Source organism: Dermacentor andersoni, chromosome 11 (genome assembly GCF_023375885.2).
Source record: "Dermacentor andersoni chromosome 11, qqDerAnde1_hic_scaffold, whole genome shotgun sequence".
NCBI classification, from domain to species: Eukaryota; Metazoa; Arthropoda; class Arachnida; order Ixodida; family Ixodidae; genus Dermacentor; species Dermacentor andersoni.
This window is the reverse complement of record NC_092824.1, coordinates 42,057,599-42,079,313: the sequence shown is the minus strand read 5'-3', so window position 1 is coordinate 42,079,313 and position 21,715 is coordinate 42,057,599. Positions and strand designations below refer to the sequence as shown.

Sequence of the window (21,715 nt, the reverse complement as noted above, 5' to 3'; positions counted from 1 at the left end):
GTCTGTGAGACAGAATAGCGAATGAGGATCACTTACAACTTTAAAAGGGCGTTGGTACAAATATGGGCGAAGTTTTATATGCGCCCATACTTAGGTGAGGTATTCTTTCTTAGCTGTCGAGTATTTTGCTTCTACTCACGCGAGCGTTCTCCTTCCATAGGGAATCGCCATTTCAACGTCACCGTGCAACCACACGAGTGCAGCTCTTAGGCCAACCTTGCAGGCATCAGTGTGAATTATCGTAGGCACTGCTTCGTCAAAATTGGAAAGCCCTGGGGGCGTTTGTGGGCTTAGGTGTAGCCCATTAAATGCAGTTTTTATCCCTTGCCCCACACAACTGCCATGTCTGCTTTAGTGAGGTGAGCTAATGGCGAAGCAAAGCGCCCTAAACCTGCTATAATTTAGTGATAATACGCGCAGATGCCCACAAAGCGCCCGACAGCTTTCTTATAGGACCGTACGGGAACTGGACGATGGCGGCAATTTCGTAATGATCAGTACGAACACCAGCATGACTGACGACTTGTCCTGGAGACTTCAGTTCTTCAAAACGAAATTGGCATTTGTTTGGCTTCAGCGTTAGGCCCACCAACCGGATGGCTAGCAGAACCATTTCGAGTGGCTGTAGGTGCAAGTCAGATGATTAAAAAAAACGAGATGTCTTCGTTAAGATAAACCAAGCAGTTTGTTTTTACTTTAGCCCCTAAAGAACAGTGTCAATGTGCCTTGGAAAAGTAGCCGACGCAGAACTCAATCCAAGCGGTAAAACTTTAAATTCGTATAAATAATTTGGCATCACGAAAGCGCTTTTCTCACGATCTCTCAGGTCCACCTTGATTTGCCAGTATCCGCTTTTCAAGTCCACTGAGCAGAAGGAACGAGAGTGTCGAAGCCGGCCAAGGGAATCATATATACGTGTGATTGGGTACACATCTTTTTTTGTAAGCTGATTTAGCTTGTGGTAGCCGATGTAGAAACGCAGGGTACTGTCCTTCTCGAGTTAAACTGCAGGCAATTCCCAGGGGCTTTTTCATGATTGAATTGGGTCGTCTTTGCGCATTCTAGTTACTTGCGTCTGTGTTGCTTCAGGTTCCTTTAGAGCCACATGATGATGGCTCTGAATTATTGGCTTGGACTTGTCTTCAGTGATTATCCAGTGCTTGGTTTAGGGCTTGGGGCCGACTCCTCATGTAGATACAAAGTAGTCCTGGATCTCGGCTAGTAACGCTAAAGTGTTTCTTCGCTCTTTCTGAGGGAAGGTAGTGCTGACATCAAGAACATGAGTTGAATATTGCGCAGATTTCTTCTTCGAGCATTGAAAAGCCGCCTTTAAGATTTAAAACACCATCGAAATAGGCCACAGTCATGCGTCTTCGAAGGTGCCATTGCTCCATGCTGAAATTTGTCCACAGCAAATTCGTGGGCCCACGAACGACGCTGACAATACGTCGAGTGACTGAAGCACCGTGAATTGACAACAGCGGGGCTATTTGATCGGCAACTCCTTCCTTGTCGAAGGGCGCGTCGCATGACACAGAAACAAGGGTGCGCAACCGAGACGAGACGACGACGTCATCATCATTCTGGCGTAATTGGTTGTGCGGACCTTTTATGCGATGAACTAAATCCATCCTCATGATCAAATCTTTACAGCAGGCAGCGAGAATGACGAAAGTGGTGGCGGAAGATTCACCTCCTCGGTTGACGCTCATCGTATAATGTCCGGCAGGCTTCAGTCTCTGGCCACCTGCTGTCCTTGTGTGGGTCCCTCTTCCCGGTGTCTTTACTTTCTTGCGACGAACGGCGAGGTCTTCACTTATGTTGGAGACGATGGCACTAGTGTCGACCAAAGCTGTCACTTGGTCCTCGTCTACAAGAAATTGGCAGTGGCTTAGCTCGGCTATGCCAGGATATACGTAGCGAAAGCTAAGGCATAGCATGATTAGCCTTGGTTAATATTGATTGCACGTCCACGTTAGTCTGGTTGTCTAGCTAAGTTGCGGCATTTTGCCAGTCGTTCGGCGCTCTGTTCGTCTGTTTCCCTGGCGATTCGTTTCCGATGTCGATTCCAGGCCTCTTCCTGCTTATCAGAATTGTCACGGTTCATACTGCCGCCTCAAGTATGGTTGCAGCGCACGGGAGCTATTCTTTTCAATCCTCCGACATTTTATCAGGCATGCGACGCACCTGGCGATGCGAGCAGAGGCGAGCGCAACGACGAGGAACGTGGTGTGACGAGGGATGCGGTGTGACGTTATGCGCCTCCTCGGAGCACGGTCACGGCGAAATCGTAAGTTCGTGACCAGTCAAGCTTTCGCTTTAAAAATCACGTCCGTGCTTAAAGCTTTTTCGGTGTTATGGCTCGTCGGCGTCATAGCACCCTGAAGCGGAAGTAACGGGTGCTTTTTATCGTGGTGAGGGCTTGCAACCTTACACCCTGAGGTCGCCGCCTTCAGTTTCCCCGGTGTAGGCTTGTGACCTACTGCCCCAGAGGTCAGTGAAAGTGTGCCGTATTCAAGTAGGCGAATGTGCAGGAAACGGAGAGCGCGACATATGACTCATGTCGGCCTGGTGGCTTGGCAGCGACTTTTCTTCATTGCCTCCGCGATCGTCAAAACGAAAGCAGGTTGGTGGAGACGCTTGAAAAGAAGCTCCGTGCCAAGGCGATTAGGCGTGTTGGCATGTCGACCCCCAAACTATCGTCGAAGAGAGCGAAACGGTGCGTCGTGATGTCAGCAATGGCACGAAGTGTGGCCGCCCCCACCACAGTTGAAACATTCTTCGAGCACTGCAGACGTCTCTGAGACTGTTCGTGTAGTTACCAAGGTGCGGCAGTCGAGGTCTCGCGGTACGGCGGCATCGACATAACAGTTCGTCGGCGTCGGACATCAGCGCCATAGTTCATAAGATGCGGATCAGAATTAAGGGTGGGAGACGAGAACGCTTGCCTGATTACATCACGCATTCCTTCACCGACAGACGCCACTGGAGGTTCCATGGATGGGGTCGCGAATTTCTGAATTTCTTCACGAACAATCTTCCTAATCAGAGAACGCAGAGAGCTCTGTCTGTGAACAGTCATGGCGGTGGCGTTGACCTAGTTGCTGCTGGACAAGCGATTTGTACTGCCTGCATTATTGATTAGGGCTCGCTCCATAGCAGTTCTTTTCAAGATAATATCAGCCATGGTACTTGGTTCATCACACACCAGTCCGGCAAAATCTTCTCTTTTGGGCCGCGCATGAGGCAACGTAACTTATCATTCGTCATGCTTCGGTCGGCTCTATGACACCGACGAGTCATGTCCTCGCCGAACATTGTGAGGGGTTCGTCAGTCTTCTTATCCCGTGAGTGAAAAAAGTTGCTGGGAACGGTCCCATCGGTCGACACTCGCAAAGCTGTCAAGGAGCTAAAAGCAGAATTCACTCGTCGTTGATAGACTGGCTTCTCCGCTTTCATACCATGTACGAGGACTATCGTTAAGAGCAAAGTAGAGGTTTCGGAGCTTTCGTTGAAGAAGCCACCGCGAACTCGATCCAGAAACGGTGGACGATGAAGGGTTAACTGTGGCTGGCTGGATAAACCGATGTTTACATGATCCTGGGGCGGGCTAACGCCTGCCATGGGCTGCGATAGGTAGCGTCTGGGCGAACGTTCCTGCAGGGGGTCAGCTAGTTTGCACGGTCATGCAACCGACGACTGAAACGATGTCCATACGTTGCAATGAGCAGTAATGTTTCCGGGCTGCATGAACAGCTTCCAAGAGGGGTCAGGAACATCGGGTAGTCTGTAACCAGCAGCCCTATCACTGTCACGGTGCAACGAAAGTAGTAGAAAAGGACTCGTACTACAAAACCACCTTGTTTTAGTAATCGAACATAGAGATGTCCTCTTCGTCCTGTAATCTATCCTAAGCCAATGGGCGTGATGAAGCGAAACAAAGGTCCCATCCTTGTCTTTCTCTTTGAAATAGAGGAGACCCAGCCGTATTAAAACCAACCTCTATGGCACCGCTGGTCTCCATCACATTAGTTTTTGCCCTGAAGAGCACAACAGGCGGAAGTTTGACTTCTTTTCAGGCACACAGAGAGTCTTGGCAAATGGCTGGCATCGTTATCAAGTCCCTGCTTTTGGTTTTGTATCTGGAAGTGAGACGTCAGCATTTTCGGTAGGATCCACGAAATGCTCATCACACTGGAATGAACGCCGACCTTTAGAGGTCTTTTGCCTGTACCGTCTGCACCTGGCGAAACGGGAGCCCAGTAGAGGCGAAATGTGAGAGAGGAAGTGAGTGAATATACACTTGTACACTTGGTGTTCGTAAAAGCAGGCTCTCGTTGCAAAAAAAACTTGTTCACAACTTTGACAAGAAGGTTTTAAAGAAATATTTATTCGGCCGCATTATTGTTGTTTTTTCTGGAATGAGAAAGCCTTGGTCATACCATCAGCATTACCATGCAAATTCCCCTGTTTGTGCTTCACAACGAGGGCATCTAGTTACATACCAAAGTTCCTAGGAAGCCGTCGATTAGGTCTATTTTGCATTTGCTTGAGCCATGTGAGTGGGGAGCGCGAACTGACTGGAATAAATTGTCGCCTGGTCAAACAAGAAAAATTTCTCAGCCACACACTGTAAACACTTTACTTTTGAATTGTGCTAGTACGATTGTCCTCGAAGAGCAAGTTTTTAGCTCACGTACACTGCTGGGTGTTCGCACTCGTATTCACTTATTCATTGAGCACAACCCCTAATCGCTCTTATTTCATTGCATCTTGAAGGGTTTCGACCTGGCCCAGGAACAGTATATAGTGCTGGCTGCTTCTTGGTGCTCTTTGACATTGTCAAAAGAGGATTGATTGGCGCTTTCCCATTTTAGGGTCAAATGGGAAAGGGTCAATATTTAATGAGGGTCAATTAGGGTCAATATTCTTCAGGGCGTCCATAAGCACGCACACTATTTATGAGAACCCCTTGGTGCAGTGTTGATAATGACCACCCAAGTCCATGATGACGCGAATTCGTGCTTGTTGCTGGCAGAGAACAAGTTTATACGGCAGTACCTACATGTCCTGCGGGCTTCTATGGTCTTGGTTGATTCAGTGCCGAACCCGAGTAAACTAGAGCGTAGAAACTGACATTTTTATTCATTTACCTATTAGTTCTCTAGTGTGAAGCCTTTAAATCACTTGCCTAAGGTGCCGCACATGTTCCTTCCACAATTCTAGAAAAACCGTGACATTGTCTACGTAGGGTTAAAGCGAAACTTTCTACCCCTGTACAAATTTCATTCATCGATCTCGCAATGGCGAAATGAGCTGTTTTGAGGTGGAATGTAAGCAACAATGGTTAGAGAATGTGAAGCGATTAGCATTGGTGGCTTGATTACTAGCACAAGTGCTGAGCGGCAACTGTAGTAGGCCCGAATAGATTCAAAGTGGTTGTGATCTTGAACATGAGGAATTGGATAAACTTTGGTAGCTGTCAGCGAGGTTAGGCTTTCAATTGCCTTGCCTCTAACCTCAACGTCAGTCACAGCGATAATCACTTTGACACTGGTTCAATAAAATTGAGGATGGGAACTCTATCGACAGCCTCCCCACAAGTTATTGTTATCGCGGAGAGCAGGGGTAAGCTCGACAGGTAATGGAATATACATTTCACGTTGTTGCTTCCCATGTGGTGTATGCAGCTATGTTGGTTCTTTAAGCCACGTTTAGGCTTGAAGGTAGTGGTCAATTGGCAGGTAATCACACCACCTAAATCTGATTGGATTTTCTTTGGAAATCCCCCTCAAGAAAAAAAAAAAAGAAAGGAATACCATCTATGGCCTTTGAGGGCGCCTGCTGTTGTTCTAGGCCCTCTTGAATACATAAATGGTTGAGTATACCAATGTAAACAAGCACTTGTATCCAGCCTTCATAGCTGGTAAACGCCCTACAATGTGCGTCACAAAGCTTCTATAAAGTTCGGTTATAGTTGTGATTATTCTCATTGGTGCCTTCCTTTTCTCGCTTCGTCAACCAGTGCGCTCGCAAACGCTACATTATTGAATGAATTGCTCACAATCTTTAAAACAGCCAGGCAATTAGCTTTCGGTTACAAACATTGCCCTAATATCTTTGTTGCTAGAAAGTCCTTACCCACCCGCCCGTTGGGCGAAGTCCAGGAGACTCTGCGTACTTCTGAGGCAGAGCAGTTTGGCCGACAGCCATTCCTGTTTTCCAGCAGAATTGGTGGAGCAGAATATCGTTTTTCTACGGAAATGTTGGCTTATGTTTCCTGCGTGGAAAACGTTTCTGAAGATTTGGCCAGTATAGAGTTGGCTTTTATTGCGATAGCTATTGTCTAGCACTCCAGGCGCATTTCTGTCGTCGTCGTCACCGTCGCCTAGTGCGAAAACTTGGGAGAGGGTGAGCTGGCGAACGCGGTTGAATTTTGCGTGTGCAGCGACGAACGCGGCCTGGATGCGTGGCCTGTCCTGTGGCGCGCGAGGCAGGAGGGTGAGGCGAGGGAGGCGGGGCGTTCTTCTCCGGCGGCTGCTAAGGTGCCTCGAAGTCCTCCTCGCCCGCCGCTCCGTACAGAGTAGAGGGAACAGCGGCGTTTACTACGGGGTTTGTCACGCGGATCGCGGACGCCGTAGAAGACGCCTTTGTCAGACGCCTTAGAAACGCGTGGCTGGTGCTCGTGTGTCTTGAAAGCGATCTGCGACGTGGTGAAAGTCCGCGCGGCCTGATCTTCAAAGCGATCTGTGATTACTTCAGGATGCGCGTAATGCCGGTAGCTTCATATGCACGGCGCTTTCAAAGTTTCGTTCGCGTTGAAGCGACATATGCACGGAGGACAATTGGCTCGCGGCTGTTTCCGCGATTACTAACTCCAGCATTTTCACATACAGTTTCACCTGTCATCGAGTGAGATGAGTTCATGTTTACTTGTGCGTGTGTGACACCGTGCTTCTTAATTTAGTTAAGACACGTTCAGGGGCTAGTTGGTTTGAATCTATGACAGAATATGTAACGGCGACTGAACAAGGACGTGGAAAGAAGCAGACACACAAGGACAAGGCTGCCTCTGTGTGTCTATTTCTTTCTACATCCTCGTTGAGTCACGCTTACACATTATATCATTGTTACTTTTGTTATTATTAGATTTTTTACAAATTTATACGGCCGATAAAACTACTATCTTTACTTCGTACAGCTATCTAATAATTTCATAGCGCAATCGGTGCTTCGTCTTTCGGGCGGAACTGCGAATTTTTCTTACACTATTATAGCCAACTTTTCGACTGCTGCTAATGCATCCAACTAACTGCTCGCTGGAGGAATGGATGCCAGCTAATTCCATTCGTTCTCCACTGTCAGCAAAACGTGAACCAGGTTACTATATTTCGAAGCATGTGATCATGCGGCTACATGGGCATCTGTGAGTAGCACAGGGCCCCACACCATTCTCAAGTTCCCTCTTTGTTGTATGCTTCCTGACAACCATTACATGGTGTATCTTAGGGCCTATGCCTAGTTGAAAGGAATCCTTCGATGGCCGGTTCGAGAGAATTTAAGTAAGCCCCTACTTTTATTTCACCAAAAGATCTTTCGGGCCTTCCTTTGCGACGAGTGAGGTGATTTTGTCTGCGTCAAATGCGTGTTTCAAGCTTACGTAAGGACGCGGAAAGTCCTCCCCACTTATGAGAGAGCCGCGTACAGTCTCATAGCGCGCCGCAGTGATGCGCAGGACCGTACGCTTTTCCCTGTTCATACCACGTCACGAAGATGATTTCAGGGGTACTGGTTGCTTTTCGTGAACAAACTGAATGGAAGGCCTCTTTTGTACCATGCATCCAGCCAACACATGTCAGGACCTCTGACAGTGGCACCGTACTATATCGTACGCACCCACAGTTTTCAGCCAGTTCCCCAGAAAGCTCTTCAGCTTATAACCAAGCCCGAATAGCTTGCATCTGACTTTTTCAGGGCCTCTAGAAACTTTATTTTAAACACCTCGGAAGAGAGATTAAGCTTTCTCAACAAAGCGCCCTTTATATCTCTGCGACTGCCTGCCTGTTCGGGACTAAGTATCGCCTTAACGTCCGCTAACTCAAACTAATCTTGGAGCAGGTACGCTCAAAGTTCGTGAAAAATAAACCCTATTCGCTGCTAGCAAAAAAGGCTGAAAGAAATCTCTCATACCGTAATTCATAAGCTTGATGCCTTCAGGTTACTTCTCGAAGTTGTGCTTAAGTTATTCCATGCGAAACTGCTTTTCCTCGTGGCTTAGCAGATGTTTGTTTCTTAGCCTGAGTTACAGCCCCAGCAATTTGACCTTGCTAGGCTTCGCAGCTTGTATTTTCCTTTAGAATCGCTGGCTTTAGCATACGTGTCCTAAATCTCGACGTGATCTGCTCAACTACGGCCAATAAGTCCACTTTTAGCAAGCTATTGAGATCCATTCCAGCCCGCTGCATGGCCTAGGGCACGTTGTGGTCACCATACCCGGTTCAGCTTCACCGCGAAACGTTAACATATGGTAGAACAATGCGCAAAACCAAAAGTCCCACTAGACATTCTCGCCGGTCTTCCAGGGGCCTCAAACCCCGTCGCTGAGCGCCAGCTGTTCCGTTTGACAGGGAATACGGGGGCTTTAGGCATGGAGGACGCCAACTGTGGAGACTTTCAAACACTCCCTTATTGGATACTTATTCCGAGGTGAGTCCGGAGTAGCAGCATCGAGAGAGCAGCTTTCAGACTGCCGCGGCTGTTGCTGGGTGCAGCAGCGCACGAAATCCGAAGCACTTTTCGCGAATAATACAAACACCTGCGCACTGTGATCCCACAGTAAAACTGATGCTCGTGGATCTCATACGTTACAGCACTTCCCCTAACTCCGGTTAGCAGATGCCGCTAAGAGAGCTTCTCTATAATAACACGAACCGCACTGCGGTAGCGTCTCCATAGCAGTAGCATGTGTTTCGCAGAAGCCGGAAATTGTCGGGGCTAATAGGACTTGTGCCCTGTAGCAGCGTGCAGGGCAACAAGGCAGTTGAGTTGAGGGGTGCATTTCAGAGTGTCCAATGCTGAAAAGAGGCAGGATAAATGAAGTGTGTACGCTAGAGAAGACAACATCACTGTAATCGTGCGTCAAATACGAATAAGATAGACAAAATAGCGAGACATATTCCACCTTTATCGACGCATTTCAACACGCATGTAGCATGACCATGTCTAGATTCAGGGTGATTCTCAACTCCTTAAACCGGTAAGAATTCCTATGCCTACCCAACAAGAAGTTTGTCCGCCCGTCACGTAGGAGGAATGCGATCGCTCATGCCACCCTAAACGATAGCTCATACCGCCACAAGCAAGCAAAACAAGCAAAACATGTGCGAGCACGTCGGCTCCCGTTTCTACAAAGGTTTTGGACCAGATTCCTTGCCTCAACCCACATGTGCATCAAACGACGCAGTTTGCCCCAAGGAACAAGCGGCTATCTAAATCTTACCGGTGGGTGGATTTTCGAACTTTCCCGAGAATTTTCCACCGCACGGCACGTTGGCGCGCAGGTACGCCTAACGTGCCAAATCATACGGGGCGGTCGGGCAGGCGGCGAGCCTAGGCCCAACGCGTCGTCGAGCTCAAAAATGGCTTCCAACCCCAATACTTCGGTTGTAGAAGGCATGGAAATCAATACGGAGGAAATGGAGTGCTCAGGGTGGATCTAAGTCGTGAGAAACAAGAAACTTCCCGAGCGATGTGATTGTGACGCGCCCACGTCAGCGAAAGGAAGCGGTAATGGCGGCGCCCGCACTGCCGCACCACAGAATGACACGTCGTGGAAGTTTCCATAAGCGCGAACCTCATTAGGGACCACTTTAAGATCATTATAGGGCCTCGTGGAGGGTTGCATGTTAAGAAGGTGGACCTTATTATCTTCAAGCGTGAACTCTCCAGGGCGGCTTCCGAAGCAGCGGAGCAGGCGTTCGACGACAGGTTGTGCACGAACCCCTTCGCGAATATTCTCGGGGTTGCCACGGGGTGCGCGCCTACGCCAAGGTTCAACAGATTTGTATGGCAAATATTGTCTAAAAGTGGCGGCCTGCTGCGTCAGACGGCACATGCAAAGGAGTGATCCGCGGAATCAACCCGGATATCAGTGACGCAGAACTTACGCAGATGATCATCAACCGGAGAAACTGCGGCGCTCTGGGGGTTCGAAGAATCAAGAAGACACCAACAGTGATCGTGTTGTTAGACGGACACAGTGTCCCCCTAAACGTCCTGTGTGATGGTGTTCGCTACCCTTGTTCCTTGTATCACAGGCAAGTAGACGTTTGTTAGGCGTGTGGAGAATTGGGCCGCATGGCGGAACTTTGACCGAGGGGCGAAGATCAGAAAAAATGCCGCTTATGTGGCACGCTCACACCATCAGAGGATCATCAATGTGATCCCAAGTGCACCATCTGTGGTGGGGCACACGAAACGGCAGACCGCAAGTGCAAACAGCGCATCCATGTGCCATACACCGTGCGCCAAAGACGGCAGCGACGCAGGCGCGCACAGCACGCGCAGCTGGCGGCAGGACCACGTGGCTTCGACACAGCTGGCGGCGGAGAAGCAATGGCGGGAGAGAAACCCTTCTACTCCCCCCCACCTTCAACATATCGGCATCGAGAGAGCACTCCCGCTCCCATTCCAGAGTGCGCCCAGGCAGCAGATCACGCTCTCGCTCCAGAAGGCACCACAATAGCAGCAGACGCTCCCGTTCGAGAGGACGATCGGGTTCCAAGGTCCGAACCCAGGAACCAATGTCCTGGGCAGACAAGGCCAAAATGAACATCCCAAGCGGTAAAAATGTAACACAGGGCATCTCGCCAGAGCATAAAAGTGCAATCTCAGATTTTAATCCTTAAGAAAGAATATGCAGAGCTAAAAGAGGCACTACGAGCGCTAAGGTCTGAGTTGTAGATCTTCGGTAACTCGCGTGAACTCCGCGAAGTAGCCTTAGCCATCCCGGTTCAAGCAGAAGGGTCGAATAAGTGCAAAGCTATTTCCGTACCCGCGACCACGGAACGAGAGCCCATGCAAACTGACGAGTCCCCCGCTCAGGACCCTAAGCCAGAGCCAAACATACTCGCGTCTTTGAAGGCAATTGAGGAATCGTTCACGCAGATGAGAGAAGCCTTAGCTATTCAATCTAGCAATGTCGAGCATATGGCCGGTAACATCTCCCACCTAACACGTAGAGTTGGCATCCTCGAGTCTAAAATGAAAGTGATAGACTCTAGCAAAATCAAAACCATCACCACTGGCACCATTCCAAAGCCAAGAAAGTACAGCAGGATCCTGATAACACGAGTTCCCTGGAGGCTATGAAAGTGTAATAGAAATCAAAATGGCGGGAAAAACCGGAAACATAATTACCTGGCAGTGGAATTGCGCCAGCTTTTTAAGGCGCAAGGCTGCTCTATTGCAGCTAATCAAAGCACAAGCGTTAATGCCACACGTGCTGCTCTTGCAAGAAACACTTAGTGCGAAGGTAAATTTAGCGGACTACCGTTCGGTAAGCCAAAAAGCAGAAAATGGCAGAGGTATTGCCACATAATTCAGGAAAGACACCTCTTTTCAGGAGCACGTGGTCAAAATTTGTAACTCGGATAAGAAATCCGGTCTCGAGGCACAGTTAATTGAAATCATCCCCCATGGAAAAATCCGACTTAAAATTTTCATTCTTAACTTGTACAGCTCTCCTTCGGCTTCTAAGCATAATCTACGCTGACTACTACATAGGTTCGCAACCACTGCGAAATCGCATCCCTTAATAACCGCTGGAGATTTCAACACTTCCCACCCGGGTTGGTGTTATGTAACACGAACAAAGAAAGGAGCCAACTTAGTTGCAGCAAGTACAGACCTAAACCTAACGCTGGTCTCGGACCCACGTTTCCCCACGAGGCAGGGAAACTCAGACGCCAGGGACGCGATGCCTGATCTCAGCTTCACTAGAAATGCGGTGGCCAAGTGGTCCAACTTACAGGAGAACTTGGGGAGCGACCACTACATCATAGAACTCAGGATCGAAATAATAGCAGCTTCTCCCAAAACCTATAAATACACAGACTGGAACCTCTTTAGGAAAATAAGAGGTGAACATGAGGCAGTATACAACTTTAGTGAACTGCTATTACAGATCCAGATGAATGTCGAGAAGGCCACCAAGGAAATAGTTACAGATTTTGATGTCCCAGGGATGGACGCAAGGTTAGCGCACCTCCTGGAAACCAAACGCTCTCTCCTCCAGTGATGGAAAACACAATGACTCAACCGCGGGCTACGGAAAAAGATCGCGGAGCTCAATAAACACATTGAGGAGCATTGCTCCCAAATTAATAAACAGCAATGTAGAGAGACCTGCTCGGCAGCGGATGGAAAAATTCGCAAAGGAGGCAAATGCACCCTCTTCAAACATCTCTTAGACGATGGACAATCCAAATGTAATCAGAGACTAGTCATAGACAGATTAATTAATAAGAGAAAAATGGAAGGCATCTCAGAAGCCTCCATATTTCGGAAACTAGCCAACAAATACCTTACTATTGACCAATGTCCAGATTCTCGCTCCCCTCCTCCCCCCTCAGTGTGAGGGCGCGCCTGCCCCAGAGCTGGACGTCCCCTTCTCGGAAGCTGAGATCAGGGAAGTGCTGCACAATTTAAACAGAAGTGCTGCCCCAGGCGCCGACGGAGTTACGAACGGGCTCTTAAGAAATTTGGACGACAAAGCAAGTTAAGCTTTAGTGAAGGAGATAAATGAGGTATGGGAGGAAGGCGTTGTACCGGAGAGTTGGAGAAAGGCCACAGTTGTTCTAATCCCCAAGCCAGGTAAGTCATCCAGCTTGGAGAACCTCCGTCCTATCTGCTTTAATTTTCGTATTAGCAAAGTAGCGGAACATGCAGTGCATAACATGATGTCTGGACATATCGAGTGGAACGAACTATTTCCGTATATGGTTGGTCAGGCCCTTGGTTTCAACGCAGGATGCCATGCTCCTGCTCAAAATACAGATAATCGACTCTCAGAGCAAAGATGCAAAAGGGGTCCTCGCACTTGATCTATCCAAGGCCTTCAATACAATTACACATGAGTATATCCTTCAGGAGATATCGGCCTTGAACTTGGGAGTTGCATTCTTCTCCATTGCATCCTTCCTCGAGAGCAGGACGGCAGCCATAAAGTTGAGGCAATTAGTCTCAGAATATTTCACACTCGGAAGAAGGGGTACTCCCCAAGGGGCACTTATCTTACCCCTTCTGTTTAATGTAGCAATGCGCAAGTTGTCGGCAAGCCTTGCAGCGATTCCTTACCTAGGTCATGCATTATATGCTGACAATATTACAATATGGTGTCCTGGAGGATCGGAGGCAACGGTTTAACAAACTCTACAGGAGGCTCTGGATGTTACAGAGTCTTTCTTGGAAGGTACAGGACTTGAACTCTCGTCTGGAAAGTCGGAGCTCCTGCTGTACAGACATGCTAGGCGAGGTACTAGGCGACTCACGCCGCTCGATCAGGTGGTCATTAGCGTTCGTGCCAGAGATAGGCACACCATCCCGAGAGTTGGTTCTATCAAAATCCTAATCCTTTCACTAGACTCAAAGGGCTGCAACGCTAAGACTATAGCCCATCTCACCACGAAAACTGGAAACATTACTAGAATAATTGGGAGAGTGTCTAACAAGAAAGGCGGCATAGGCGAGGATATACTCTTTAGGGCTCGCCATGCTTTCCTCATGAGCCATGTCATTTACCTAGTCGCAGCCCTCACTTGGACGAAAATGGAAATAGATAAATCAGACACGCTTATGCGCAAAAGTGTCAAAATGGTGATCGGCTTCCTGACGTTGGGAGTACACAACACAACTTCGTGGTAATAGAAGCACGAAGATCAGCATGAAATATTACATTATGAAACTCCACAGCAGGCAGAAGTCTGCTGGATGCGGGAGGCCACCGTCCTAGCTTCAATCAGGGAGATACCACGCAACTTGATATTCAGACAAGGAACTCCTTTATTGTAGACGCTTTTCCCAGAAATGTCCGCCCCCAACAAAATAAAGGTCGAAGGTTAGCGAGGGCTAGAACTTTCTTAAAGGACATATCCGGAACGAAGACGTTTGTTAACGCGGCGCGACATGCCAGTGCCAACAAGTTCTCCGTAGCCATAGTCAATGACAGGGGAGAACTCCTCTTGGCAGCCTTGCTGAAGACCTCCTCGGCCGATGTGGCTGAACAGGCTCACGAATTACTGGAATGAAAACGCACTATGGTGTACACGGACTCCTGAGCAGCCGTTAGAGCATTCGAATCGGGATTGATAGCCAACTACATGAAGGACTTCCTAACCGACAGAACGGCAACGGTAGGACTGAGTTGAGAAGCGACACCTTCTCCACACCGTGTAAAGGCGATGATCGGCCTGGCAAAACGACTCGGCGAGATTCAGGGCATCCAGCACGCGATGTACGCGGACGACGTCACGGTTTGGGTCACGCAAGGTTCACTGGGAGAAAAACAAGAGAAGCTACAAGAGGCTGAGCGCTGTGTCGAAAAGTACACCAGAGAGAGGGGACTGGTATGCTCCATAGAAAAATCCGAACTACTGAGAGTAAGTAGACACCCCACCGAAGCAACACTGGAAGTAACGCTTGACGGTCAAAACATCCCGGAAAAGAACATGATCAGAATCCTTGACATGTGGCTACAGGGCAGCAGAAAATGCAGCCACACCATCAGCCTGCTAAGCAAAGCGACGGAGCAGGTGGGCCGGATGATCAACAGGGTCTCCCAAAAAAGATATGGCATTAAAGAGGAAGATACACTCAAACTCGTCGGCAGCCTGGTCGTCAGCCGAGTCATCTACTCGCTACCGTACCACGCGATGACCAAAGGAGAAAGGAAACAGGCGGACACGATACTCAGGAAAGCATACAAGACGGCTCTCAATGTGCCAAAAAACACGTCAAACGAAAAACTGCTCCAACTGGGCATAACCAACACTTTCAGCGAACTGGCGGAAGCCCTGCTCGAAACGCAAAAAGCCAGACTCAACAGCACCCGTGCAGGGAGAGCGCTCCTGACTAAGCTGGGACGGGACACGAGCGGACACGTAGATAGATACGCAGACGTGCCCGACTGCCTAAGAAAAACAACAAGCGTTAGGCCAGTGCCTAAGAACATCGACCCCAACCTCCACGAGAGCAGTAGGCAGGCGAGAGCCGAATACGTGGAAAAGACACTAGCGGCACTAGACAACACGGTATACACGGATGCTGCCACGTACCCGCGAGAAGGGAAGCGCACGGCCACGGTGGTGGTGGTGGACGGCGACGGGAATCTGATCACATGTGCGAGGGCAAAGGGAGCCGGCACAGCGGAGGCCGAAGAAATATCCGTGGCGCTGGCGGCAGTAGAAGGATATAGGACAGGCAGACCTCTAAACAACTTAACGGACTCGAAGGAAGCGTGGAGAAATTACACGAGGGGTAGGATTAGCAAAGCCGCCCTCAGAATTCTTGGCAGAGCCAACTTCGCCGAGAGGAACGTTACGCACAAGTTAATCTGGATTCCGGCCCACGCAGGCATAGATGGTAACGAAAGGGCAGACAGCCTAGCTCGAGAGACCACGTTCCGAGCAGAGAAGTCGCACGCCCCGGAGTATCCCCCACACGCTTGTGAAGGAGGATACACAGAAATCTTAAGCTTACACAGAGGGACGAGAGCCAAATATCCCCCACCGCACAAAGCTCTAACGAAGGAGGAAGCAACGAGTTGGCGCAGATTGCAGACAAACTCCTTCCCAAATTTATACATCCTAAACAAAATGTACGCAACAATACAGAGACACCTGCCCATGGTGCGGGGCCGCACCCACACTATATCATGTCACATGGGAATGTAAACACAATCAATCATTCCACCAACACAATAACCCGAGTGCGGAGCAATGGGGGAGTCGGCTTACCAGCTGCGAGCTCACGGTCCAAAGGGCCTTAGTGCAGCACGCTAGTGAGGTAGGTAGGCTCAGTGGAGCCCTGGAATAGGGGCCACCCTTGCCGGAAGAGGCTCCAAGTCACCGGCGCCCAAGAAGACGACGGAGACCTCGAAACGCTAAATCCTTGAAAGAACCAAATAAAGTTTCTCTCTCTCTCTCTCCACCCGAACATTGATCCTCTCTGCCCAGATTGCGTCACTGAATTTAGCTCATTAAGTCACATGCTCTGGCAGTGCCCTGTTTTACAGGATTTTAACCGAGAAGAAGACTGGACGAAGGCCATCACAGTCCCGAAACAAGACGCCCAGCTCCTGGCTTTCCAGAGGGCCCGTGAACCAGCAGAGAGGCATGGCCTCTCTGTTCCGACATGGGACTAGCCAACGGCTGGGTGGGAACCTACCTAGCAGGCCTCCGCCTAGCTTCTCAGGGCCCAATAAAGTCGTTTACTACTACTACTACTCATACTCACGTAGGGAAGAGGCTAGAAGTGGCAGCAAAGTGAAGCGAACAGTGCATATATTCATTGAAATGACCCATACAACACAATACACTCTACGTTTCAATAAAGGACAAACTCAAACAAGCCTCTGAAGCATCAATAAAACATTGCATACCTTCCTCAGCCAGTGTACTGGTGGTTTGGCAATAGCTTCGCTGGGCATACAGGTTGATAGGTACCGGAAAGGGCCGATAAGATTCGTAACATGTTCGACAAGGTTGATAACGGCTGATCAGGGTTGATACGGGTTTACGCTGGTCGAATCAAATTTCATAACAATGATTGTGACCCTGGGCTGCGTGGAGATGAGCAACTGGCACAATGCTTACGTATACTCAGGCAACTCCCAAAGAAGTTTCTGCATGAATTTTTATCAGAACACTGAGAAGTGATGATGGCTGCTTGCGGATGTGTGCTTCATCTTATTAACTACGATTTTAAAGAATGGAGTTGCCTTCAGCTGATACAGTTTTTATGTAAGCCTTCAATAATTGCGAAGCTGCAACGTACACAGGTGGACTGAAGGGGAGCAGACAAGATGCACAACTACTACTTTAACATGCCTTAGAAGCCCACCATAAAACGAGATATAAATAATTGTATTCCGGGGTTCTATGTACCAAAGTAAACATTGGTTAAGGGGGACGTTATTACAAGGGAGTCCAGAATAATTTTGCCCATCTGGCCTTCATTAATGTGCACCTGAATCTAAATAGACGAGCATTTGAATTCTTCCCCATTGAAATGCGGTCGCCTTGGCCGGGAATGATCCATTGAGGTCGAGCTCAGCAGCGCCACTCCCCAGTCACTGGGTTAAGATGTCTGGTAGACCTAGAGCTCAGCAGTTTCGAAATATTTAGCTTTTTTTCTACATTGTGGACTTCTGAAACTCTTACTCGAATATCATTTTTAACGTAAATGATTATGGCATTGAAGGCATGTGTTTGAGAGTAATGTTTTTTCTCTCTCCCAGCAATTGAAGAAATGTTAAAGGCGTGCAAGGGAGTGGACCCGTGCCCTGCGCGTAAAGTTTTGTTATGTTTTTTTCATGCTGGCACTACAAACGTGTTCCAGCATATGTGTGGTAAGTATTCCTTTCACCTCAAAGACCCTTATGGCGCCTTGTACACTTACATTGTTGTTTGTTCCTTCAGAAATGGCGCATACATACATTGAGATGATTGGGCAGATATTGGCCCAAATAAATCTACATAATCTATTTCAACACAATTAAAAGTGGCGCAAAACCCATTTAAGACCACTGTTAATTTCAGTTGTCCGAGTGAATCATGTAAATGGGCGAATGTTGAGCAAAGCAGTAGAAACGTAGGCATTGCATGCAGTTGAAAATTTACCCTGGTACCTCTACTAAACCGAGCTTCGCTTTTTGTCTTTCTATTTTAGTTCGAACACTGAGAAAAATAGAACAATTGCTTTTTCGAATTATCTAACTTCAGATGATTTATCTGCACAAGCGGACATGTCTTCAAAGGTGACCGCATGGAATCGTTAGTTGATTAAACAAGCCACTTTATTCTGCTGCTCATTGACAAACACTACAGCAGATGCTTGAATTAAAATCTTAAAAAAATGGTCATACAAGTCTACTTTCATGTTTTGGCACTTCGACATTACCATATTAACAAGAAGACCTGCTCTCAAATTATTAGTTCAGTTACCTGATTACGTCTGCGCGAGTGCGAAGCACAGTTCGTGGTCCAATTCCTGTGTGGTGCATAAAGGTGCATAAATAAAGTTTCTGTCACTATTCTATTTTGCACAACATAATTCCGCCACGTGCTTTGCTGTATTCAACGAAAATCCTTTCAGACGCAGAAGCAGAGCCGGGCCGCTTTCAAGCGCCATATATCGATAAAGTGACGTATTTGAATTAGGTTTTTTAGAGTTGGTTATTCAGAAATGTGCGTGAACTAAAAATGTGCACCCTATTTCTCCGCATTAAGCTGGTTGCTTTCGTATATTTCATGCTCCTTCTAATCTCATTATGCACGAATGGCTCTATTAAACCGCACTATCTGCCGTAAACAACCCAACTGTGGCGAGTCAGGCTGCAGTATTATTTGGGTTTAGATCTTCTATCGCTTAGTTTTCCTTCATAATCTCCGGGAAGATTCCTGAGAAATTACAGGGCAATGTTTGCGAAGCAGGTAACATGAAAAAGTCTCTCGACATGTTTCTCACTAAACTGACTTAAAAATTTTTGCCGTCTCGCTGTATTGGTGGCGCATCTATTGTGCACTAAATTGGTGGTGTGAACTGTTGTGTCCCGTTTTCGACAAAGAAGAACTTCTTGGTTGAATTAGGGTTGTAATATTTGCTGATAAATAAATGAAAACCGAGTAGGAGGGGGAAGTTGTAAGTTTAATATGCAATAACACCAATGAACTGAAATTAAACAAATTACCGCCTCTTCTAGTCTATAAACATAATTGAACAGCGAAGCTGTGTTAGTTATATCGAGTGTTACACCATGCAAGTCTAACCGCAAGCATTGTATATTGACACGTGTACTTATCTTTATCGGGCGACCACGTTTCGCCACCTAACAAATGTAATCGCACAGCGCGGGACGCGCCTGCATGTATCCGAAGTTTCTGGAAAGTTATCGATGCTTCTACCCGGCTGTCTGTTGCCGCCGAACGTTGTGTTATCTGATTTCATCGCGTGACGCGAATGGTGTAGAACATTGTGGAAGGCGCGCGGGTCCGAACGATTAGTCTGGAACATTCGACGACGGCTGTATAAAAGCCGACGCGCTTGCCTCGCTGATCAGATTTTCGACGATCGCCGACTGTGTTCGCCGCTTTCGTTGTGCTTAAAGTGTAGCCTGTTTTGTGGGCACAGGTTCGCCCAATAAAATCTAGTTTTGCCTTTCGCAGTATTGCCACTGTGTTCTTAACGTCACCGCCACGTGACAATATTGTATATCTTTTGTCTCACAATTCTTTCACATCATTTTCGCTTTTTCGTGCTTCGCGTGGTGACCATAATTTAGGAATGCTTTTTTGCGATTCTTCCAGTGTTTCCTTTTTTGGGCGTGAGGTTTCTGTCTATGTTTTACAGCGCTTTCTTTTGCAGGCAAGTTACTCCGCCCTTTTTTGAGCGCTAGTAATGAAAGCAAGGGTTTGGTGGGTCGCTTGGATTAGTTTGACCATTGACGTGGTGCCGGCACTCCTTGCTGGCGAAAGAAGTGTCGGCAGCCACGCGCTCCTTGTATAACGTTTCAATTGCTCCACACTGTTCATCTGCCGCAAACCGCGAGCATATCATCTTTTTCTTTTTTGGCAGGGAGGACTGAATTGTCAATAACTTCGATGCCGATCTGGCTTGATCGCAGAAAATTTACCACGTTACAACAGGAGAAGATTCGCGTATAAGATGGCATCCTCAGAGGGCAAAAAGGGCCACTCCAACCCCTTTCTCTCTGCTGAACTCTTCTTTTCTAGGTCACGTGGCCCCTTTTTACTGAAGTCCGAGAACGATGGCACAGGGTCCGTGTTACGTTCTACCGGCCAAAGGCCGGCAGCTACGCAATGAAATCCAGGCCGATTCGCAGAGAAAAAAGACGACGCTTTATTTCCAGCTCGGAAATATATATAGAAGAGAAAAGAGAGAAAGAAGGAAAGAGGGAACATCGACGCATGCGCGGAGAGGCGCACGTGGCTCCGAACCGGTTATCTGCAGCATTCCTTTCCCCTAGTAGCCGTAGCGCTCCACTGGCTTTCTGGTTCTTGCGGAACGACGAAGGTCAGGAACAGGCCCTTCGGGAGGGTCTTGAGCCTCGTTTTTCGGTGCCCCTAAGGTCGTCGGAGGCGATTCCTCGGGACTTCATGTTTCTATGCTTCCGTCTGTGTCTGATGAACGTTTCCGGATCTGGTCGACATGGCGTCGAACGACACCGTCCGCGGTAGCCACAGTGACTAAACGGGCATCACTCGTCGATTTTACTTTGCTTGGTGTCCAGTTTTCTCCTATGCCGTAGTTGCGTACATAGACGGCAGCTCCAGGGGCGAAGTACCAACTGGCGGAATCAGCCGCTGGATTCTTGGGCCTTTCGTGGCTCCTGGGAGGAAGACACATATCAAGTCTTGTACGCAAACGGTACCCAAGAAGAAGTTCACACGGTGAAAACCCTGAAGCCTGTTGCGAATTTCAGTAGTTACAAAGAATTCTAGCCAAAGCAGTTTCCAACTCCACACCAGGCATTCTCTTCAAGCCCTCCTTGATAGTTCTCACGGCCCGCTCGGCGAAACCATTGCTTTGAGGGTGATAAGGCGGGGTGCGAATATGCTCGATTCCATTGTTATGCGCAAATACAGCAAACTCTGAACCGGTAAAGGGCGTACCGTTATCCGTAACTATGGTGCGGGGCAATCCAAAGCTGCTACACAAGGTTCGCAAGCAATCGGCAGTTGCATTAGCGGTTGCTCGATATACTGGAATGGCTTCTATCCAATGGCTGTGTGCGTCGACGATTACCAACAACATCTTGTTTGCAATGGGCCCTGCGTAGTCGGCATGCAGCCGTGACCACCTCTCTCGCGAAATAGGCCAGCTGACGGGGTTCCGTGCGGGTGGCATGGGCAGAGCCTGCACGCAGCTTCGACAGTCTGAGACCATTCTACAAATGTCTCGACCTAGACCTGGCCACCAAAATATAGCCCTCGCCCTTGTCTTCATGGTAGACGCCCCCTGATGAGACTCGTGCAGCATCTTCAACAGTTTCTCACGGGCCTCACTTGGTATAACCACACGATGGCCCCAGTATAACAGCCCCTTCTCTACAGACAACTCGTGTCGTCTTTTCCAGAATTCCGCCATTTCTCTGCTGTCATCTTCTACGACGGAGGGCCACCCTTCAGTCACGTACCTGCATATCGTTTGCAAAAAACAGTCAGCTGCTGCGAGTGCTTGAATCTCTTGGTGGAAAACCGCTGACTGGTGCCATTAGTCTATGCTAAGCACCATTTCCGACAGATCTTCGGTTTCCGCTAGCAGCTCCTGCAGCGATTGAGGCAAACGGCTTAGAGAGTCAGAAATTAGCATCTGTTTGCCAGGTTTACAGATCAGCTTGTACTGGTATGTCCCGAGCAAAAGCGCCCAGCGCTGAATTCGGGCGGCAGCCATGACAGAAGTTTGACGATCCTGTCTG

The 21,715-nt window shown here is 48.4% G+C and overlaps 1 long non-coding RNA gene across 1 annotated transcript in view; it reads left to right on the top strand.

Moving 5' to 3' along the window:
• LOC129381456 (uncharacterized) overlaps nt 1–21,715 on the top strand; it is a 100,655-nt gene that overhangs the window by 9,637 nt on the left and 69,303 nt on the right. The window contains exon 2 of the long non-coding RNA XR_008609630.2: nt 17,516–17,626. This is a non-coding gene — a long non-coding RNA (uncharacterized lncRNA). The remainder of the gene's footprint in view (nt 1–17,515; nt 17,627–21,715) is intronic.